Genomic DNA, 23,992 nt, shown 5'->3' on the forward strand with positions numbered 1-23,992 from the left:
GAGGAACAAGATCAGTTCCTCCCACTGTGTGCCCGGAATGGGATGCTGTCTGTCGCATCCTTACTGGACTCTCTGATCAGAAAGGAGAGCCCGGTAAAGGTGGGAGGAGGGGGACCCTCTTCTGCCACCTGTAAAAGTAATCCAGTGGCTGTATAGTGTCTCAGATTACTTTTACTAAAAAGAGAATCGCCGGTTACAAATAAAACTATACTAGGATCATGACTGTAGCTGCACTTCAACCTTAGGGCATTTAAAAAATGGCTCAAAGACAGGAAGTGGTTAAATGTAAGAATTTGGTCCTCCGAACACACAGTGCAGACTTGGCATTGAAGGAACATTTCTGACAGTAATGAAACTACAAAGAAACATTGTTGGAATAAGAAACAAATGGGAAATTGTGACAGCATTCAGGCAACAAACAAGCAATCGTCACAATACACAGGCAACAAACAAGTAACTAAGGGGCAATCGTTAAATTATGTGTGCAATTGTGACAATACGCAGGCAATTGTAATAGTTTACTGACAATAAACAAAAAAAATTACAGTATGTAAGCTTTAAATTGAGTGCATTCACAGGTGCTTGCAGATAGTTGCTGTTGCTCAGCCCATAGAAATTGATGATAGGCTGAGCCGCCACAGCTGTCCACAGTCATCTGCAGGTTCTTGCTTGTTTGTGAAAAGAAAGAAAGAAAAGGAGCTGTGCTGGTAATGAATAGATTATAAAAATAAAAGTGATCTAATAAGCAGGTAATAATCAAATAAACAAATAAGTTGATACATAAAACATAACCTGCAGAAAACGACCAATAAATGTGACACACACATGTGACTTAATGGATAAGCAAAGACGACCAATTCAACAAAATGAATGGGTGACATAAATTATATAAAAAAAAAAAAAAGTGAAAAAAATTGATATAAACATTAAATAAATATTAAAGTCTCTTCCATGAAACTTCCCAACAAGGAATGAAAGTTGAAAACGCCCTGTGACAGATCTTCTATATTCAAAGGACACTGAATCCACCACCACATAGATTGAAGGCTTACCAGCTATACAAGCTTTCGGAGCTTGTGGCTAATACCCAGCCAGGGCCTTTTAGTCCTCCCCAACACCTCCAGTGGCTAGCAAGCCCAGCGTTTCTGCAGGCTTAGTGGATACCAGCAATGGCTGCTGTCCCCGGTTTGGATGGGATTCCTCATCTCAGCCCCGGGGGGAGATCATCAATCCTGTCTCTGTCTTCCCTTGGATATATGCGAAGCTGTACCAAAACAAAATTGACGTCCTTTTTTTCCCACAAATAGAGCTTTCTTTTGGTGGTATTTTTTGCGTCCCTCAGGCTGGTCTCCTCTTGTTTGTTTGTGTCCAGAAGAGATGATCTGTTCCTAACCGCAGGTACTCGCATTATTACCTCGTTCACACAGGGCAATTATATCCGTGGCCCATACAGGACCATGTTTTACCAAAACGGGGAAGCACAGGTTTTGCATGCATTCCCATGCCAGCAATCTCATTCATGTCTATCAGGACACAGTGGCTGCATGTGTATTTTGTGAATGTTCACATAATGCATTCACAAATTACAAAGCATTCTGTGAATGGACAGCAAAGAGGAGAGGTGGATGGAGCTGCTGTGTGCGAAAAGAGCATTTCTCTTGTCAGAGCAGTGGGGGTATAGTGATAGCTGTACATAGTTACATAGTAGGTGAGGTTGAAAAAAAGACACATTAAGTCCAACCAATGTGTGTGTTTGTGTGATTATATGTCAGTATTACCTTGTATATCCCTGTATGTTGTGGTTGCTCAGGTGCTTATCCAATCGTTTTTTTAAACTATCGATGCCCCCTGCTGAGACCACGCCTATGGAAGGGAATTCCACACCCTTGCCGCTCTTACAGTAAAGAACCCTCTACGTAGTTTATGGTTAAACCTCTTTTCTTCTAATTTTAATGAGTAGCCACGTGTCTTGTTAAACTTCCTTCCGCAAAAGTTTTATCCCTATTGTTGGGTCACCAGTACGGTATTTGTAAATTGAAATCATATCCCCTCTCGAGCGTCTATTCTCTAGAGAGAATAAGTTCAGTGCTCGCAACCTTTCTTCATAACCAATATCCTCCAGACCCTTTATTAGCTTTGTTGCCCTTCTTTGTACTCGCTCCATTTCCAGTACATCCTTCCTGAGGACTGGTGCCCAGAACTGAACAGCATACTCTAGGTGCAGCCGGACCCGAGTCTTTGTAGAGTGGGAGAATTATCTCTTTATCCCTGGAGTTAATCCCTTTTTTTTTTTTTACACAATTTTATTGATGTAATATAAACATACATAAAACATTTTCCAATGAAGGTGTCATATCAAAGTTCTCATAGCATTGTAGAAGATTACATGTAGGAGCGTACAGAATAAAACAGTGAGCTAGGCAATATTACAGATCGTGTAACCAATTCTTAAGAATACAATAAAGTACATTAGGACTGCTTTTCTAGGTTTTTATTGGTACATGTCAACATACAGAGAATAGAAATATTGGCAAAAACATCAGCCAAACATTAAAGCACTTACAAAATATAGTCTTATTGTCAATAAGTCACTATGAGAACAATTTACAACATTCCATTCTCAATTACGCATTATAAACGGTCGAGTATGTACTAAAGCATCCATTTAGCATGAGTAGAAAATCATAACTGATCCAATTGTCAACGTAAGTGCAATAGACTACTGTATATAACATGTAATGATGTTTGCATTGCAGCATAACAGTATGCAGTAACATGAAGAGGGAGGTAAAATAAAGAAGGGTACAGGACCATTACTGGGAACAGTGTAGAGAGTTCCATATTGACCAGTTGGAGATATATCTTGCCAAGATATCTCTGTAGGCTAGTAGTTTTTCATATTCTGCCACAGTGTTGACTTTTGTGATAAGTTCTCTCAGGCTAGGTATCTTATTTGTTTTCCATTTGCTCATCATAAGAGATCTGGCAGCAAATAGAATGTGCATTGCTATGGCTCTTACCGATATGTGGTATACCGTCATGTCAATACTCAGTATTGCTTTTTCAATAGAGGGATGTACCTGGACCCCAGTAACTTTCATAATCAGCTTAAAAACTTCTGACCAGAAGCCGTGGAGGTGAGGACACGCCCAAACCATGTGAATCAGCGCCCTCACCTGCCCGCAGCCCCTCCAGCATAGATTTGAGTTATCATCTGAAATATTTGGCGACTATGTAAGGGTAACGTGCCCTCTTGCATGAAACTTTTCTGCCAGTTCATTGTAGTTCGAGCACCTGGAGAATTGATGGTTGCATTTAATTGCTGAGAGCCATTGTTTGTCAGAGAAAACCTTACCTATATCCTTTTCCCACTTAACTAGTGGGTTAGATTTGATAAAAACCGACTTGGAGTTGAGTAAGTCGTACATCAGGGAGATTCCTTTCGCCTTTGGGTTGGAGGAGTTTAGATGTTTCCAAATCTGTGTGGGAATTGATGTACATTGTGTTCTTAGTTGTTGGTGTAGCGAGGATATCTGGAGGTGTGTCAGGAACTCTGAGGAAGGTATGCGATACTTAGTTTGGATGTCTGCAAATGACAGCAGTTCATCATTCTTCATAATATCTTTTAAGTGATGTATATCCTTTCTCAGTCAGTGAGTCAGGGATATGTTAGGGACTAGCCAATAGAGAGTTTCCATTGGGATAGGGATGTTAGTAGAGGGCAGCATTGGATGTATTACGTCTTTTAGATACGACCAAGCTTTCATTGATGCTTGAATGGTAGGATGGTCTAATGGGATATCTGCGTGTGGCTGGTTATGTGCAATGAGAAGGGACAATGGTGGTTTAGGGGACAGCCACTCCTGTTCTATCTGGTACCATGGTTTGGTAGCAGTCTGGTCAAACCAGCCTCTAAGCTGGTCCAGTATTGCCGCTATATAGTAATCTTTCAAGATTGGGAGACCTATTCCACCCACAGATTTATGTTTCCTCTGCAATATTGGGGGGGGGGGGGGAGGAATCTCGCTTTACTACTCACCCACATAAAGTTGTATATCTGTTTCTGCATGGTGATGAAAGAAGAAAATGGAAGGGGGATTGGAAGCGCCCTGAAATAGTATGTTATTTTTGGTAGTAGTAACCTCTTGTAGGCCGCTAGGCGGCCACTCCAGGAGATGTAATGTTTTTGAAGTCTTGAAATTTCCTGGTGGAATTCAGAAAGTAATGGGTAATAGTTGGTTTTGTAGAGGTTAGAAATGGGATAAGTCAACTTAACTCCCAGGTACGTTATAGAATTTGAGGACCACGGGTATGGTAGATCTCTTTGGAGGGCTAATTTAGTGGCTTTATCTATTGCTATACCTAGGATATTTGATTTGGATACAGTGACTTTATAGTAGGCTACCTTGCCGAACAGAAGGAGAGTGTCATGTGCTGCTGTGAGTGAGGTATAAGGATCAGATAGTGTCAGTATGACTTCATCTGCAAAGAGTGATATTTTGTGTTGTTTATCCTGGGTTGGTATACCTTGAATTAATGGGTGGGTTCTAATCTTTTCGGCCAGTGGCTCCATGACTAAGGCAAAAATCAATGGCGATAGGGGGCACCCCTGCCTCGTCCCATTGGTTATTTGAAAGTTTCTGAAGAACATGCCCTCCATGTATACATATGCGAGGGGGAAGAGTACAAAGCTAAAATAGCCTTTTGAATCTGGCCTATCAAACCAAATTTCTCTAGGACTCTAGTCAGGTAACTCCAGTGCACTCTATCAAAGGCCTTCTCTGCCTTCAAGGTAAGATGCAGAGAAGGCCTTTCCATTTTTTGGCTTTCATATTACGTAAGTGGTTCCCGTGCTGAGAAATCAGATGTGTGCAAAGTTCCTGTCTAGTGTAGAATGGCGAGTCTCTAGTTCTTTTGTGTCGTGTTTTGCTTGTTGAGTTTGAGTTTTTGGATTCTAGCTAACAGGTCGTTGAGCCATTCTGTCCACAGCCTCCTGATTTTAGTGCTCAATTGTATAAGCAGACCTCTAATATACACCTTTATGTGTGTGTTCCATAGCGTGAAGGGATCGTCCACCGACTGGGCATTAATTAAAAAGAATTCCTTCAAAGCTTCTCTTATAAGTTTTGAGTTTTCAGGTTGAGAAAGGGTAAAGATATAATTTCTCCATCTGTTCGCCCTTGTTTCGGTACCACGATTCCCCACGCTGATGGAAATAGGTGCATGATCAGACCAGTATATGACATGGATATCAGACTTGGTGATCTTTTGTAACATGAATTTATCGACTAGAAATAGGTCTATACGCGAGTACGTGTGGTGCGCGTTGGAAAAAAAGGTGAAGTCTTTTTCAGTGGAGTGCTGGCATCTCCACACATCAAACAGATCAGAAGTTGCAATAAACCGGGCCAAGGTTGCTCTTCTTAGTTGAGAATGCATGGAGTTAGAGAAGTCTAGGTCCTTATCTGGGATTGCATTAAAATCCCCACACATAATCACATGTCCTTGTTTCAGGGACTCCACTTTTTTCCATATCTTTTTAAAAAAAACGTAGTTGGTAGGTACAGGTTTCCCAATGTTTATTTGATTTTGGCAATTTCACATACCAGGATGATGAATCTACCTGACGTGTCCAAATAAGAGTCCGATTGAGTGAAAGGAGTTGAGTCTCTTTTATAGCGGTTGCAACTCCACCTTTCTTTTTGGGGCCATTTGCCATGTACACATGTGGGAATTTCTGGTGGCGAAATATTGGGGAGTCTTGAGATCTAAAATTAGTCTCTTGGAAACAGATAATGTCACTTTTGAGCCTGGTCGCTTCCTACCAGGCCAATTGTCTTTTGTGGGGGCTATTCAAGCCCTTTACGTTAAATGAGGTAATATTGATTGCCATCTTAAGAGTTAAGAGAGTATGTACCTTGCTGCTATATGAATTTGGATTGCTGTTTTCATCCATTACCTGGAGGTGGTACTGTTGTCCTTATTGTAATGAGCAGAAGTAGGCAGTTAAGGAAGGCGACTCTGTGCGCCTGTGTGTAACAAGGCGGAAGTTCCTCCAGTGTAGGTCCTGTAAACGTGAATTTTAATGAGAAAACAAAAAGATCAAACAAAGTTATAAAAAATTGGCGATTCCATGTGGAATCTGTGCGGGCAATTAACCGCTATAACTTGGGGGGGGGGACTCAAGAAGAGAACAATGTGGCATTCTCCCGGACCATCAGGGGGTATGTTGGAGTGTTGGGAAAGTATGCAATCAGCCTGTTTGAGCATCGGAACTAGCCCGAGTAGATAGAGGTGAGAGTGGCATTTCCCCTTCAGTATTATTTGGGTCTAGAATTCGCCATTCTTTCATGAGTCGGAGGCCTTCTTTGATACTGGTTATTATATGTGTGTTGCCGCCTTTGGTGATCAGCAGTTTGGCGGGATAAAGCCAACGGTAGGGGATTTTGTGATTGTTCAGCTTTCTTATGGTAGCCAGTTGCCGGCGTTGTTGCATGTTAAATGTCGAAAGATCCGCATAAAATGACAATTCCTGCAGTTCTGAAGGCAGATCCTCCCGCTGTCTAACACGTCATGAATTGGTCCTTAATGTGTTAAAAATGAACCCTGGGTAAATGCAAGGGGGTGTGTTTAGGCCTTGGTAACCGGTGTATGCGGTCAATAACCAGGTCCTCCAGCGGTGCCTCTGGAAGCGCGGCTTTTAGGAGGTTGCCAAAATAATTTTTCAATTCCGGGGGTTTGACCAATTCGGGGATCCCGTGGATTTTGACGTTATTTCGTCTTGATCTGTCTTCTAAGTCGGGCAGTTTGGTTTTGATTTGCATTATTTTGTTGTCTCGGCCGTTATGGGCATCAATCATTTCATTAAATGTAGCTGTGAATTCTCCCATTTTGGATTCAATATGGGTCACTCTGTTAGAGACTGCGGACACTTCTGCTTTAAATTGCTGTGTGATAGACAGCATGTCCGCATGCAGGGTAGAGTGAAGGGACACCAGCATGTCCTTAAGGGTTGTGTCCATAACTGGCTGGTTCAGTGTGGGGAAGTCTGTAATGGAGCTGGAGGAGGCCGACAGAGGTGGTAAGAAAGGGTCATATCCCTGTTTGTGGAAGATGTTGTTGCTGCTTTGATTCCGCTTGCAGGCTGACCCTTGTTGCTGGTAAGAGCCATGTGTGCTGTCTTTATGGTCGCCAGCACCATTTTGGCTGTGAGAACAGCGCAGATGTGAGAAGAAGTCCTTCATCTTCCCTGGTCTGGTACACTCCTTTCTCTTTCGATATGGCATCAGGGAGTGTGTCCGCTCTGTCCGAGGTGCTTGGTGAGGAGAAACAAGGCCGTATGTCGCTGTTATTCCCCTGAACGGTCTGGGATGGATCGGAGCTGATTCACTGAGCTGCCATTTGCTCTGCCGGCTAGCCACGCCCCGTTAATCCCTTTTTTAATGCATGCTAATATTTTGTTTGCTTTGTTAGCAGCAGCTTGGCATTGCATGCCATTGCTGAGCCTATCAACTACTAGGACCCCCAGGTCCTTTTCCATCCTAGATTCCTCCAGAGGTTCTCCCCCCAGTGTATAGATTGCATTCATATTTTTTTCCACACAAATGCATTTTTTAAATTTTTCTACATTAAACCTTATTTTCGATGCAGTTGCCCACCCCATTATTTTTTTAAGATCTTCTTGCAAGGTTTCCACATCCTGCGGATAAGTTATTGCCCTGCTTAGCTTACTATCGTCCGCAAGAGAACTGTTTACCCCATATTCCAGGTCATTTATGAACAAATTAAATAGGATTGGTACCAGCACAGAACCGTGGAGGGACTCCACTAGGGGTGCAAATCATCACTGGTCTTACGATTCGATTACGATGATCCTCTCCACGATTAGATTCCGTGATGCATCACGATTAATACCCAAGTGCCCATGGTTTTCAACTTTTCATCAAAAAATTTATTCAAGCAGTCAGCAATTGAACTATGTTTTATTTTTTCTGCTGTTTTAAAAAAATACACTAAGTTCCCTGCATATAGCAAACTGAACATGAACAATGCAGCAGACAACAGTATTTATTTAAAACAGTACTGTGACCTCAAACTGTTGCATAGTGCAGTAGTTTACTTCTTCATAAAAGTAAATATTAAAATGTAAAATATAACTTGTGAACAACACCTACATCATCGGAAAATCCTTGAGAGAATAAATCATCAATTGAAGCTTAAAACCTTGAGTTAAACCTTATGGAATCCCAAATATACACACAATACCAAAAAACAACACATGTCAGTGAATTAGAATCACGAGAAAGGGCAGGGAGAGGGGGAGACTGGGAGGGGAGAGACTGCGCAGAGGGGGAGAGGGGATGAGGCTTGGCATCAGTTGTTTGGAACTTTTATTGTTTGTTTGAGGCTTAAAGTAACCCCTAGACGCTTTTTTTTTTTTAAACTGAATATTATGGACAATCTTCAAAAACAAAATCTCAGTGGCAGTGTTAGGCCCCTTTCACACTGGGGCGGTTTTCAGGCGTTACAGCGCTAAAAATAGCGCCTGTGTAGCGCCTGAAAAAAAACGTCCCCTTTCACTCCAGTGTGAAAGCCGGAGGGCTTTCACACTGGAGCGGTGCGCTGGCAGGACAGTGAAAAAAGTCCTGCTAGCCGCATCTTTGGAGCAGTGAAGGAGCGGTGTATTCACCGCTCCTAAACCGCTCCTACCCATTGAAATCAATGGGACAGCGCGGCAATACCGCCGGCAAAGCGCCGCTGCAGCGGCGGTTTTAACCCTTTTTCGGCCGCTAGCGGGGGTTAAAACCACCCCGCTAGCGCCCGCAGACCACCGATAAAACGACGGTAAAGCGCCGCTAAAAAAAGCGGCACTTTACCGCCGACGCCCGCACCGACCCAGTGTGAAAGGGGCCTTATAAACATAATATATAAAATATATAACAACACTGGTGTGGCAGCCTGGCAGTGGCACTGGAAGACACTCAGACAGACAGTATGACATCACTTTCTGGATGTGTGAATAATCATAAAAAAAAAAAATGAAATGAAAAAAAACATGGAAATTTTGCACTGCACATGCGCGATGCGTTCCAAACACTTACGCCATGCGTTCCAAATGATTTGCGACAATGCAGACCAGTGAAACCGTCAGAGAAGTGAGGGGAGGTAATCCCCTCCCTGAGCCACAGTTACCTGCTCTCTCTCCGCCGCTCTCTGCTCTGTCTAAAGTTAATGTCACGATTATCTCCCCTCACTCCCGTGACATTATCTGACGGTTTCACTGAACTACATTGTCGGAAATACTCTGGAACGCATGGTGCAAGCATTTGGAACGCATCTCGCATGCGCAGTGCAAAGTTTCTGGCGGCAACGTCACTTCCGTAGCATTCTGTGATAGGCAGCAAAATATGACACTACAGGACTCAACATTTGGGAATGTGTAGATTTTTTCCTCTGTGAGGATAAAAGGCAGTCCCTTAAAGCGAGTATCCAGTGCAGAGGCTGTATGAAGGATCTTCTTCTCTGCCTTTTCTGGAGATCTGTTCTGATGGCATTCTTGATCTCAGGAATCACGGATCATGGGTGTGTCTACAATGGTGTCTGTCATGCTCTGGAGGAGTTGTGCATTTAGAGGGGCAATGAGAGGCTCTTCTGACATCAGCATGGTTGCATTGGCTTTAATGCAGTCACAGCGTCCTCTGCATTTGACACATGTTTCGTTGAGAGTGCGGAGATTGGACTCTCCTTTTCTGACTTCTGGAGACAGCAAGGTGGCACAGACTGCAGGTTGTTGTCCTAAGAACCTCTCGACCATGTCATATGCGCTGTTCCATTTTGTTGGCAGACCAGTTATCTGCTTATGATTCTTCAGGCCAAGACATTTCTGTTTCTCTTTTAGACAGTGACTTGCTCTGGTGCTGTGGTGAAAGAATGTGCATATCCGTCACACTCTGCCAAGAAGCCTGGAGAGCATCGCCACTTTCAGCGATCGCTGGGACGTGGGACTCAGTGTTTGGGAGAAGCAACTTGAGCTGCAAATCATGTTTGACGTGTTATCGGTCACAAGTACTAAGGGTTTATCGGACAGCTGCCATTCTTCCACAAAATGAGACAATAGCTCCGCCAGATGAGTACCCGTGTGAGACTCATAAATAGCTCTCGTTTGCAGTACATGTGACAGGATCTGCCAGTCCTTACTAACGTAATGTGCTATTATTGTAACATAAGACTCCGTCGTGACTGAAGTCCATGAATCACACGTTTTTGCGACTCGACTTGCTTGGCTCATTGACGCAATTATCTAAACTTTGGTTTCGTGGTAGAGTGCAGGTATAAAGTTTTTATGTAAAGTGACTTTGTGATGGGATCTTGTAACGCGGCTCTATCGTCTTCAACAAGTAGCGAAACCCAGTGTTGTCCACAACAGAGTAAGGGCGAAGGTCCTTAGCTATGAAAGCTGCCACAGCTTTTTTTATTCTCTTCCCTTTTTCAAGGGTTGGGCTGCAAATTTGACAGTATCGCATCAATTCTTGGCTTAGTTGGGTCTATTTCCTACAAATTAGTGTACATTATTGGACTTTGTGAAAGTTAGAGAGTCTACAAGCTGTGGTGCAAATCTTAAAAAATTGATCACACCTGATGTACTGATGGCCTATTTCTTGCGACCCGAACAAGCCAGGAAAGTACAAATATCCCCCAAATGACCCCTTTTTTTGAAAGTAGACATTCCAAGGTATTTAGTAAGACACATGGTGAGGTTTTTGATGTTGTAATTTTTTCCCCCTACAATTCTTTGCAAAATTAAGATTTTTTTTTTTCTTTTTATTTTTTTTTCCCATATTTCTCTCACATGGCATGTGTATACCATAAATTACACCCCAAAATACATTCTGCTATTCCTCCTGAGTATTATGACTGGGACTTTTTCACAGCCTAGCAACTTAGAGAGGCCCAACATGCAGGGAGCACCATCACGTGTTCTAGGAGCATAAATTACACATCTAACTTGTTGACTACCTATTATACTTTTGAAGGTCCTGGAGCACCAGGACGATGCCATGTGGCACTGATGACAGATGGCATTGAAGACAGATGGCACTAATACGTGGTACTGATGACAGACGTCACTAATAGGTGACATTGTGGCACTGATGACAGATGGCACTGATACATGGCACTGATAACAGATGACACGTGACACTGACAGGTGGCACTGATGACAGATGGCAGTGATACCTGACACTGATAACAGATGGCACGTGGCACTGGGGACAAATGGCACTGACAGGTGGCACTGGGGACAGATGGCACTGTCGGCACTGTATTTTCAATTTTTTTTCGTGTACACTCGCAAGCTGCAGCATGGAAGCTCTCCCTCCTCACACACGGTCTCTGTGTGAGGAGGGAGAGCCGGCAATGAGAGATGATCTCATATGTTTACATATGAAATCATCTCTCATTGGATAAGCTGATCGAGTGCTAAATTGCCGATGTGAATGGGCATTTAGCATGATATGTGATTGCCTGTGTCCAAGGGACATGGCCAACACAGAATTTCCCTGAAGGACGCCTGCGGCGGCACACACAGGGGAAGTAAACAGGAGGTTGTCCAGGGACGCCCCCCCCCCCGCAATTGGGGGCCGAGCTGTAGCCATCTTTCGGCTAAAGTGCGGACGCGTAGTGGTTAAAAAAGGGGAAAAAAAGCACTGAGTGACTAAGCCACGACCAGAAAAGTAACAAGTTTCCTATATGTTAAACAAATACTGCCACAAAATCTTACCCCTACTCTGTCACTATGCGTTAAACAATGCACCCTCATCTTATCTGTGATCTGTGCTAGCTGGGTGGTCAGCTGGTCACGTGATTTCTGCCTCTCCTTCTCTGATCTAAACAGCTACAGTGGGAGGGGCTGAGTGTGGTGGACTCACTGGCAGTGGACAGGACAGCACTGCAGTATATATTATACTTGCTGGCAAAGGTTCTGGTTCTCTTACCATTGCCAATATCCTATTTGGGGAATGGGGATGGTAATTCTCATAACCGTAACCAATCCCAAAAAGAGGGCTACAGTTATTACCTTTCAGTTAATTACAGGGAACATTACAAAGGGGCATTTCTAAACAAACATATGGACCAAAAAACAATAAAGTGACTGACCGCGCAATTCATGCGCACTACGCAGCAATGCATGTGTGGCACACTGGCACTGGCAGTGATGAGCTGTAAAATCATTTAAAAAAAAAAATCGTACAAAAAACAAGGTATAAAAAGTATTTGGGAAAAGATCACTAAGACATAAACCATTAATGTAATAATAATTAAAAAAGGTATTGTATTTATAATATTATATAGAATGTAATATATCTATTGCACCTACTGAATAAAATATGTGTGCGTGAGGCTGAGCCAATATATTATATACTACAAGCAGCTACAACACAAATGTCCCAACATCTCCCATCCTCCCACAGTCAGTGTCTCTACTCTCATACATGATGATGACAAGTCAGTGCACTGCTGGAAGTCTCCTGCTGCCTCTGAGGAGGACATAGGACAAGCATGGCCTAGCTTGCTTGGGTCTCTCTCCCGCAGCCCTGCTACCCACAGCAGCCAGTTGTATGTAAGAGGACTGCTCGGGTCTCCCTCCGTAACAGTTTGTGTGCACTGCAGTGTTCAACAGTGAGCTGAGGAGGAAAGCTCTGGGGACCGGAACTCAGAAGTTGGGGACATGAGTCGCTCCACTTGTCTGTCTCCTCTCTTGCCAGAGAAGCGACACAGGGATGAAGTCAGCGGGAGGCGGGAAAAGACGGCGCGGCTGCTTTCAGCTCCGGACTCGGAGGCAGGGCATAATGCTGCGTAAGGATGACGTCATTCAAAAAATCGATCATTAAAGTCGTAGCATTGATGCCGCATTGTGGATGGCCGAACCACGATGCATCGATGTTTTGATTAATTTCAACACCCCTATTACCCACCCCTGACCATACTGAGTATTCCCCATTTATCACTACCCTCTGAACTCGCCCTTGTTGTAGGGTAGTTTTTGGTGCTTAGTAAAACTGTCAGTTGTAAATAAGAGAGAAGTCCATGAGGTGGCATGCACCTCATTGGACTTAACCCATAGCATGCCAGCTCATTTTAGAAGTGGCTGAATTCCTTGATTTGAGCTTTATGTATTAAAGATTTGTCACCTCCCTGTCCCAGCAAAAGACAGCAAAAGAACAGTGACATACTGGTGACCTCATCTCTCTGCTTTTGCTCCCTTTCCTCCTGTGACCATGTTCCTTTATATGCACAACTGATTGGCTGCTATTGCTGTCCCTCCCTCTTCTAGCCTAAGTTAATCTGTAAAGGGTAATACAAGGTGCTAATATGAAGTTTAATTCAGGCACTTGCACTAGCTGCATTTAAAAATAGTTAAATTTATACTTCAGTTAAAAGGGTTGTAAACCCTCATTTTTTTTACCGTAATACAGCCTATGCATTAAGGTATAGAAAAAAAGGGGGAAACAAACTGCGCTAAGGTGAAAGATTGTGAAGTGTGTGAAATAATTGTGAATTTCTTAAATAATGAAAAGTATCAAAAGTGTTCAGCTGCGGCTTCACTGTATCACATACAAGCAAAATAGATAAACGAAAAAACATAAGCCGCGCTTAAACAAAGAAAAATGTGATCAGCTACTTGTACAGTAGTATTAAGATATACACTATATAGGGTACAGTAATATTAGGATATACACTATATAGGGTACAACAACCCTTTAAAAATATGTGCGTAATATAGAACACATATGTATTAATGTTCTAGATTCAAAACCTCACTGCTGTGATTCGCTATATATAATAAGAATACAGAACATAACTTATAAATACGAAAAATATATAAAACATCAACACCCAGTGTATAAACAATAAGTCCGTGTATAGAACGCCAAAATGATTGACGTAAGGCTGTAAATATAAGACCTCTAAAAATAAAACATAATGTTCATGTAATCCAAACTGAGAAAAGTCGTGTTCAATCCACCACCAACATGTGTTGAGATTTGCTGCTTACCAGACGAATATGACCCCCCACTACAGAGGGTCACACAGAGCTCTATGAAATTGTGCACCACTTCCAGCCACGGGGGAGGGGATTCCACGATGTCCTCCTGACCTTGCTGCTTCAGAAGCTCTTGGGAAGAAAAGCTCGCTCCCGTATACTTGGCTCAAGGTCCAAAAGAAGGACTCAAAGGCAGGGGCATCAAAATCATAAAGGGATATAAAACTCAAAATAGTATAAAACCCTTTTATTTTGGGATAAAAAATATAAAAATACACTTACAGATGTGTAAAAGAAAATACGCCTTAAGTCCGTGGCGCCGGCCGGACGCACACGGACAGACCCGTTCTCCTGGAACCCGTCACAAACACGAGGTGATAAGTAGCGTACCGCTCAGCCCTACGCGTTTCGCAACAAAATTGCGTCATCCAGGGGCACGAGCGGCACGCTGTGTCACCTCCATTTATATGTCTCCAATCATTCAAGCCTCACTCTGGGCACCTGGCTTTTCCCGCCAAAACCAAGCCTCAAAATGAAGTCAGCACCCGATTCGTCAGGCACTTGATGTCAAAGGTCAATCCCACCCAAATAACCGCCCCCATAGGTAGCCTGTCATGTCAAATCAACTAAGTCATGTTAGACAAGTAATAATGGTGTCTTACTACAATACATAGACCAAGTTTATAGATATATACCTCTATTCCAGCAGGAAAATTAGGAAGGAGGAAGGGAAATGCACATGAATTGCCAAAAGCAATCTCTGACCCCACTTCCGGTTCATGACCAAGCCTCATTATCATCCCTATATAACTTCCTGTCCTGCATGAACTGGCCTATCAACCGTTGTTATTCGACAGAAGGCGGCCCAAATATATCCCCCCTCAGTGCATATACATAACACCCACCTTTTTAAATGACAGAAACCAGATGAGCATCCAGTACAGACCTGGGACACCCCGTCCGGACCGCCTATGCCCCACTTCCGGTTCCTGGTACTTGGACGTATGCCCCACTTCCTGTCCTCACTACCTCCGCCTATGCCCCACTTCCGGTGTGTGGCATCCAAGAGTGTGCCCCACTTCCTGTCATGGTAAGCTTCCGGTCTCAGGTACCCAATGAGACCATGCGTCCGAAGTGGCCAATCCTCACTCGCATCTAGTGAGGTCACTTCCGGTGCGTGGCCATGGCGATCCCGCCCCCACAGCCTCACGTCACATCCGACATATAGCCAGACGGGGCAAGATCCTCCGTATACCGGTACCGTCGGCCCATACCTTTGCAGTGCGCAGCCTCCGGTAATCTCCCGCCTGCCGCGCACGCGCAGCACCGCCGCCGACAGTGGCAATACATGCCTTCAATCCCAATATTGACAGCTATGACTGCGCCCCCCAGTGTCCAAATGTTACAATTACATCACAAACAACATACATATATTTCCAATCCATGTAGGTGACATCCAGAACATCCTACTGCAAACCAGTACACCAGGTCCAGTGCTCTTAGAGGGTACATTCAAAAATAAAAATAAAAGATGAGTCCCTACAGCCCAGCATCATACATCTCTCACATTGCAACCATGAACTCGGGGTACATTAAAAAACACCCACACTCCCAACCCCAGGTGCACCATCAAAAATGTCCCCAGAGTTATTTTGGAGCCGCCGGCCCAGAGCGGGGGTCTGATGAAAGGAGCTCACAGTGTCATGGGAGGAATAAAAACAATAAGACGGAATACCTATTCTTTAGCCATACTAAACTAATGATGGAAATTACATCCATCATAACCCTAGAATTCACCATTACTCGGGTCACACACAGGATGTAGGAGGCAGGGGACCTCCTCACTATCTAGATTTTTCGGGAAGGGGAGGATCTCGTTGGAGACAGGATGACAGTAGGCCCCCGCAATTTCCAGATTCTCCCAGGATGAGAGGTGGTCACAGTCTGGATTTTCCCAGGGACAACAGGGGCATAAAAAGGCCCGTAGAACGAAGAGAGGAAGCAGAGGGGGGAGGAGAATCCAGTCAGCTAAAAAGAAGGAGACCATAGGGTCAGGGATTTTCAATTTGAGCAAACAGATTCTGTCAGACTCTGAGAAAAAATTATTGGACAAAGGTTTAAAATTTGCCCCACCTAGGAACATAAGTAAGTTTCAGACTTATATGGATATTCACAAATATGTCCGTAAACTTAATATCAAAAGATATATGCTCAATAATCCAATCTCTGATGGAGGGAGAACCAGGTCTGAGTTTCAACACTCTAACCTTTCCAACGCATCTCTTTTCAACCCCCCCGGCCCTATACCACCTAATATCAAGGTCTTTAGGGATGTGATGCTGCGCGACCTGGAGTCCCTTAAAGTGAGGAAGGTCAGGATGCAGAGGGACCTTGAGGCTGGGCTGGATTCACTGTGTACTAACAAGGCTTTGGTCATTCGGCCGGCAGATAAGGGGGGGGGGGGATTGTTGTGTTGGACCGTGAGGATTATTTAAAGGAGATGTACCGTATCTTGGAGGATAGTGATACATATACCATTTTGAACAGAAACCCTGTTCTGCAGTATAAAAAGACTCTTGAAAACATTGTGGCCCAGGGTTTCCGTAAGGGCATTCTTAATGATAAGGAGAGGCTGTTTTTGGTACCACGGGCCCCTCGTACGCCCATTATCTACTATCTCCCCAAGATACACAAGAGTGTTACTTGCCCCCCGGGACGCCCGATAGTGAGCGGTATCGATTCCGTCACGTCCCGGGTGGGCAAGTACATCGATCATTTTTTACAGCCATTGGTTCACACCATGCCGTCCTATATTAAGGACACGAAACAAGTCATTAATATCTTGGCCGGCCTAACCCCCAAGAGGGGTTTATGGCTGGTAACAGCTGATGTAACGTCACTTTACACCATTATCCCTCACCAATTAGGCCTGGAAGCGGTTAAACTGTACTTAGAGAGGGGATCGGGCCTTGTACCCACACAGATCAAATTAATTATGGAACTTTTGGAATATGCAGCAAGTCACAACTATTTTTGGTTCGATAACCAATTCTATCGGCAAGATAGGGGAGTGGCCATGGGGGCCAAATATGCCCCCAGCCTGGCCAATCTGTTCATGGCCAAGTGGGAGGAGGACGTCATTGATGCCCCTAGGAGACCGGAAGTGGCCCTATGGGCACGGTATATTGATGACGTCCTCCTCCTGTGGGACGGAACAGAGACTGAACTGAAATCCTTCATGGCCAACCTTAATGTTAACGATAGGGGCATTAGGTTCAATTTTGAGGCCAGCCAAACGGAGATCTGTTTTTTGGATCTCAGAATTAAGATAGAGGATGACCGCTTTATAACATCAACTTTTTTTAAAACAACTGATCGGAATTCCTACATCCCCTTAGACAGCTGTCATCATGAACCCCGGTTGAGGGCTGTACCCAAGGGACAGTTTACCCGCCTGAGACGCAATTGCACCGAAATAAACGTTTTTGAGGACCAGGCAGCTCTTCTTTCGAATAGATTTTTGGAAAAGGGATATAGCAGTGAGGACCTGTCAAAAGCCCTCCAAACGGTTCGAGCCAAGGATAGGGCAGCACTGTTAGGGGAGAGCAGATCTGCCAACACGGTGGCAACAAATGGGGTTCCATTCATCACCACTTTTTCAGTGCAGCACCGTAACATCAAACAATTGATACAAAAACACTGGCACCTACTAACAAGTGATTCAGTTCTAGGCACTATTTTACCACCCAAACCACAGGTGATTTTTAAGGGAGCGTCGTCCTTGGGGAGCCGTGTGGCACCAAGCGTGCACGACCCACCAAGGGCGATTAGATCCTTCTTTCAGGATATGAAAGGCTATTATAAGTGCAGGAATTGCCAAATTTGTACTTTGAATGGTTGCAAAGATAGGAGGATTTATAAGTTTTCATCTACAAGTACATCAAGATCCTACGATATTGAATCATTCATCACCTGCTCATCTGAGGGGGTTGTGTACCTGATACAGTGCCCTTGCGGCCTCCAATATGTAGGGAGGACCAAAAGGGCACTAAAGACGAGGCTCAATGAACATATTGGCAATATCAGGAGAGGTTTCGACAAACATCCGGTATCACGTCATTTTGACCAAGTACACAATAGAGACCCCTCCAACTCACTATTTGTGGGTATTGACAAGTACAGACCCCATTGGAGGGGCGGGTTATTGGTCAGGGAGATTTCCAGACAGGAAATGGCCTGGATTTATAGACTTAAAACCTACGTTCCCTTTGGTTTTAATGTTGACACGGATGTGAACGCCTTCATTAATAATTCGTGAGGGCGCTCCCATCCTTGCTACATTCTTCCGGCTTCTGGTCACCCCATGGGCCCCCTTGGGGGGTTGGGTGCCACATAGTGTGGGGTTAATATCGGAGTCTATACCAGATTCATCTCGGTCATCTACTACAATGTGTCTATTAGTAATTCTGTTATATTATTTTTTGATGGATATGATTTCAAAAATGATGGACGTAATTTCCATCATTAGTTTAGTATGGCTAAAGAATAGGTATTCCGTCTTATTGTTTTTATTCCTCCCATGACACTGTGAGCTCCTTTCATCAGACCCCCGCTCTGGGCCGGCGGCTCCAAAATAACTCTGGGGACATTTTTGATGGTGCACCTGGGGTTGGGAGTGTGGGTGTTTTTTAATGTACCCCGAGTTCATGGTTGCAATGTGAGAGATGTATGATGCTGGGCTGTAGGGACTCATCTTTTATTTTTATTTTTGAATGTACCCTCTAAGAGCACTGGACCTGGTGTACTGGTTTGCAGTAGGATGTTCTGGATGTCACCTACATGGATTGGAAATATATGTATGTTGTTTGTGATGTAATTGTAACATTTGGACACTGGGGGGCGCAGTCATAGCTGTCAATATTGGGATTGAAGGCATGTATTGCCACTGTCGGCGGCGGTGCTGCGCGTGCGCGGCAGGCGGGAGATCACCGGAGGCTGCGCACTGCAAAGGTATGGGCCGACGGTACCGGTATACGGAGGATCTTGCCCCGTCTGGCTATATGTCGGATGTGACGTGAGGCTGTGGGGGCGGGATCGCCATGGCCGCGCACCGGAAGTGACCTCACTAGATGCGAGTGAGGATTGGCCACTTCGGACGCATGGTCTCATTGGGTACCTGAGACCGGAAGCTTACCATGACAGGAAGTGGGGCACACTCTTGGATGCCACACACCGGAAGTGGGGCATAGGCGGAGGTAGTGAGGACAGGAAGTGGGGCATACGTCCGAGTACCAGGAACCGGAAGTGGGGCATAGGCGGTCCGGACGGGGTGTCCCAGGTCTGTACTGGATGCTCATCTGGTTTCTGTCATTTAAAAAGGTGGGTGTTATGTATATGCACTGAGGGGGGATATATTTGGGCCGCCTTCTGTCGAATAACAACGGTTGATAGGCCAGTTCATGCAGGACAGGAAGTTATATAGGGATGATAATGAGGCTTGGTCATGAACCGGAAGTGGGGTCAGAGATTGCTTTTGGCAATTCATGTGCATTTCCCTTCCTCCTTCCTAATTTTCCTGCTGGAATAGAGGTATATATCTATAAACTTGGTCTATGTATTGTAGTAAGACACCATTATTACTTGTCTAACATGACTTAGTTGATTTGACATGACAGGCTACCTATGGGGGCGGTTATTTGGGTGGGATTGACCTTTGACATCAAGTGCCTGACGAATCGGGTGCTGACTTCATTTTGAGGCTTGGTTTTGGCGGGAAAAGCCAGGTGCCCAGAGTGAGGCTTGAATGATTGGAGACATATAAATGGAGGTGACACAGCGTGCCGCTCGTGCCCCTGGATGACGCAATTTTGTTGCGAAACGCGTAGGGCTGAGCGGTACGCTACTTATCACCTCGTGTTTGTGACGGGTTCCAGGAGAACGGGTCTGTCCGTGTGCGTCCGGCCGGCGCCACGGACTTAAGGCGTATTTTCTTTTACACATCTGTAAGTGTATTTTTATATTTTTTATCCCAAAATAAAAGGGTTTTATACTATTTTGAGTTTTATCTCCCTTTATGATTTTGATGCCCCTGCCTTTGAGTCCTTCTTTTGGACCTTGAGCCAAGTATACGGGAGCGAGCTTTTCTTCCCAAGAGCTTCTGAAGCAGCAAGGTCAGGAGGACATCGTGGAATCCCCTCCCCCGTGGCTGGAAGTGGTGCACAATTTCATAGAGCTCTGTGTGACCCTCTGTAGTGGGGGGTCATATTCGTCTGGTAAGCAGCAAATCTCAACACATGTTGGTGGTGGATTGAACACGACTTTTCTCAGTTTGGATTACATGAACATTATGTTTTATTTTTAGAGGTCTTATATTTACAGCCTTACGTCAATCATTTTGGCGTTCTATACACGGACTTATTGTTTATACACTGGGTGTTGATGTTTTATATATTTTTCGTATTTATAAGTTATGTTCTGTATTCTTATTATATATAGCGAATCACAGCAGTGAGGTTTTGAATCTAGAACATTAATACATATGTGTTCTATATTACGCACATATTTTTAAAGGGTTGTTGTACCCTATATAGTGTATATCCTAATATTACTGTACCCTATATAGTGTATATCTTAATACTACTGTACAAGTAGCTGATCACATTTTTCTTTGTTTAAGCGCGGCTTATGTTTTTTCGTTTATGCATTAAGGTGAAAAAACTTCTGTCACTGAACGGCCCCCAGCCCCCCATTTTACTCACCTGAGTCCTGTATTCTCCTGCCAGAGACGCGCTCTTCCCCTCTGCCCGTTGTCTCAGCTCTTGGACAGAGCTGACAGGACAGATGGTGCTCTTCACCACAGACTATCAGGCCACAGCCAACATCATCAATAAAGGTAGATCCAAGTCACTTCCTATCATGTCCTTCCTGTGCAGGCTCACGCACCTGTCACTCCATCACCAGTTTAATATCTTCTATAGACATATTCCAGGCAAATACAAATCGCAGCTAATGCGCTGTCCCGTTTCAATCTTACTTTGTTTTTCCAGCAGGAGCCTGGAGCCGACCCAACAACTACTTCTGTCCCACCTTGGTCATTGCTGACGATGGACTGAAGTCACATCTCGCCAGTGGAACCCAGCTCATTAACCACTCCTTGGCACGCAACACACTGAAGGCCTATCGCACTGCTTGGAATACTTACAGCAAGTTTTTGGCCTCCTGCCCCAGAGCAGTGATAGGCGACGTTAGGCATGTCCTAGCCTTTATATTGTATTGTCACATGCAACTGGCCCTTTCTCATAATACTATCAGGCTCTACCTAGCCATCATCCAGCATTTCCTGTCCTTGCATGACCCCAGCAAACCTTCAGTATTCTCAGCCCACGCAGTCAAGTCCCTCTTACGGGGCATACTGAAGCACCAACCCGTAGTCAGTGGCAAGCACCTACCTATCATGAGCACCCTATTCAGGGACATGTCTATAATCCTTACTCATTCTCTATTGGGGCTTTGCCCAGCCTAGTCATCCAAGCTGCCATCTACCAGGCCTTCTACGGTTTCCCACGACCTAGTGAATTTACCGTCAGCGGCTCCAGCAGTCAGACACTTCTCTGACGTCACCTGACTCACTTTCTAGTCTGCTTGTTTTGCCACATACATCCCAAATCCTCAGGAAGAAATGGCACAAGCCTTCACTAAGCTGGCTCAATAATCACAAGAATCAATAGTTATTCCCCTATCTGAGTCTTTTGCCCCCATTTCTTGGCATACCGACCAGACCACCAAGGCACACTTCAGGTCTATTTATGTTGTAAATGTTGTCGTTTGTTTATGTGATCCACATCTCTCTTGGTCATAGGGCCACGACCATAAATAAGAAGACCAGTATGTAGCAAAGAAGGGACACAAAGAGAGGTGGAAAGGTGCTGCTCACCCCAAAAGTACAAAAAAAATAAAAGGAAAAGTTTGCCCAAACTGGGGTTTTTAGGCATTATCCCAGTCTGGTTCATGCGGATATGGAGTGTCTTGGAGCTACCCGTGGAGAGAAAAGGTTTTTAACCAGTTCCCAACTGGCATACGCCGATGTACGTCAGCAGAATGGCATGGGCAGGCATATTCCGCGAGTCCGGTCGAGGGTACCGCAGACTCGGACGCCGCGGGGATACCCACGATCGTCTCACGGGGAGGCTGAACAGGGAGATGTCGTTGTAAACAGTATCTCCCTGTTCTGCCTAGCAACAAGTGACGCTGATCTCTGCTCCATGCGATTGGAGCAGAGATCAGTGTTCACTAACACAAAGCCCAGCCCCCCACAGTTATTAACACGCCCCTAGGAACACTTAACCCCTACACTGCCACCACCTGGTTAACCCCTTCACTGCCAGTGTCATTTACACAGGAATCTGTGCATTTTTATAGCACTGATTGCTGTATAAATGACAATGGTCCCACAAATGTGTCAAAAATGTCCGATGTGTCCGCCATAATGTCGCAGTCACGATAAAAATCGTTGATCGCCGCCCTTTCTAGTAAAAAAAAATTATTAATAAAAATGCCATAAAACTATCCCCTATTTTGTAAACGCTATAACTTTTGCGCAAACCAATCACTAATCGCTTATGATTTTTTTTTTTTTTACCAAAAATATGTAGAAGAATACGTATCGGCCTAATCTGAGGGAAGAAACTGTTTTTTATTTATATAATTTTGGGGGATATTTATTATAACAAAAAGTAAAAAATAATGTGTTTTTTTTCAAGATTGTCGCTCTATTTTTGTTTATAGCGCAAAAAATAAAAATCGCAGGGGTAATCAAATACCACCAAAAGAAAGCTCTGTTTGTGGGGAAAAAAAGGACGTAAATTTTGTTTGGGAGCCACGTCGCACGACCGCGCAATTGTCAGTTAAAGCGACGCAGTGCCGAATCGCAAAAAATGGTCTGGTCTTAAGCCAGCAAAATGGTCTGGTCTGAAAGTGGTTAAAGGATCTCCATGTAGGAAGTACTCTGCTGGTGAAATATACACGATTGGGTAACAATACCACATGTTTGCACTGTACAGCATCTATTTTTTCTGTTACTGTGTGCATATAATTTTGTCATGTGTACCCATACTATATCTTTTTTAGCAGACTAAACCTCTGAAGAAGACCCTTGCATTCTGGGTTGAAACGCGTCAGTCTCATTTTTCAAAATTGTCAACATTTTTATTACTAATGTTGCTATGAAAAATTATTTGTCTGCAAGTGTACTGTCGGTCTAGTTTTTATTTCCTACTGGAGCTCATGTTGTTTTAAAGATCATGTCATGCTTTCTGATACTATAAATAAATAATTACTTGTTTCATTTAACATTGCATCAATTATTCTACTTTGCTGCCTTTCCTTTTTTTTTGTTTTGTTTTTAGAAGACCAGTATGTTGGCCTGAATTTATGGAAGGAGCCCGGAGTGTATTTAAGTAGCCCACTCGCCCATGCTCTTTGTTGGTTCCAGTGTGCAATACCCTCCCGCCTTTCCCTTTTTCAGGGCACTTCTCAGAAAACCCTTCTTCATAAACTACCCATTATTTACCTTGGGTGTTGTAAGTCTTGTCGCGTGTTTATGTGATCCACCTTTCTCTCTGTCATAGGGCCATGTCCATAAAAAAAAAAAAAATTACACACATATATATATATATATATATATATATATATATATATATATATATATTATACTGTATATATAAACATGTAGTTAATTTAATAAAAAAACAAAAAAATTAAACTTTACAATCACTTTAAAGGGGAGCCAACATGCAATAAAGTTGAAGATATAGCCATAGCATCTTTTCCTGAAAATGTTCTCCAACTTTTCCCAAATGTGAACCACATCTAAATAATGGAAAAAGATGTTGCTTTGCTTGGTCTTTTAAAGGGCAGCCAGTGCTCAACTTTTATGTCCAAGTAACAATA

The 23,992-nt window shown here is 43.9% G+C and overlaps 1 protein-coding gene across 3 annotated transcripts in view; it reads left to right on the forward strand.

Annotated features, from left to right (window-relative positions):
- ERMARD (ER membrane associated RNA degradation) overlaps window positions 1-23,992 on the forward strand; it is a 148,604-nt gene that overhangs the window by 10,513 nt on the left and 114,099 nt on the right. The gene's annotated exons all lie outside the window — the stretch shown is intronic.

Source organism: Lithobates pipiens, unplaced genomic scaffold (genome assembly GCF_037356315.1).
Source record: "Lithobates pipiens isolate NorthernLeopardFrog02 unplaced genomic scaffold, aLitPip1_a1.2 Scaffold_18, whole genome shotgun sequence".
Taxonomy (NCBI): Eukaryota; Metazoa; Chordata; class Amphibia; order Anura; family Ranidae; genus Lithobates; species Lithobates pipiens.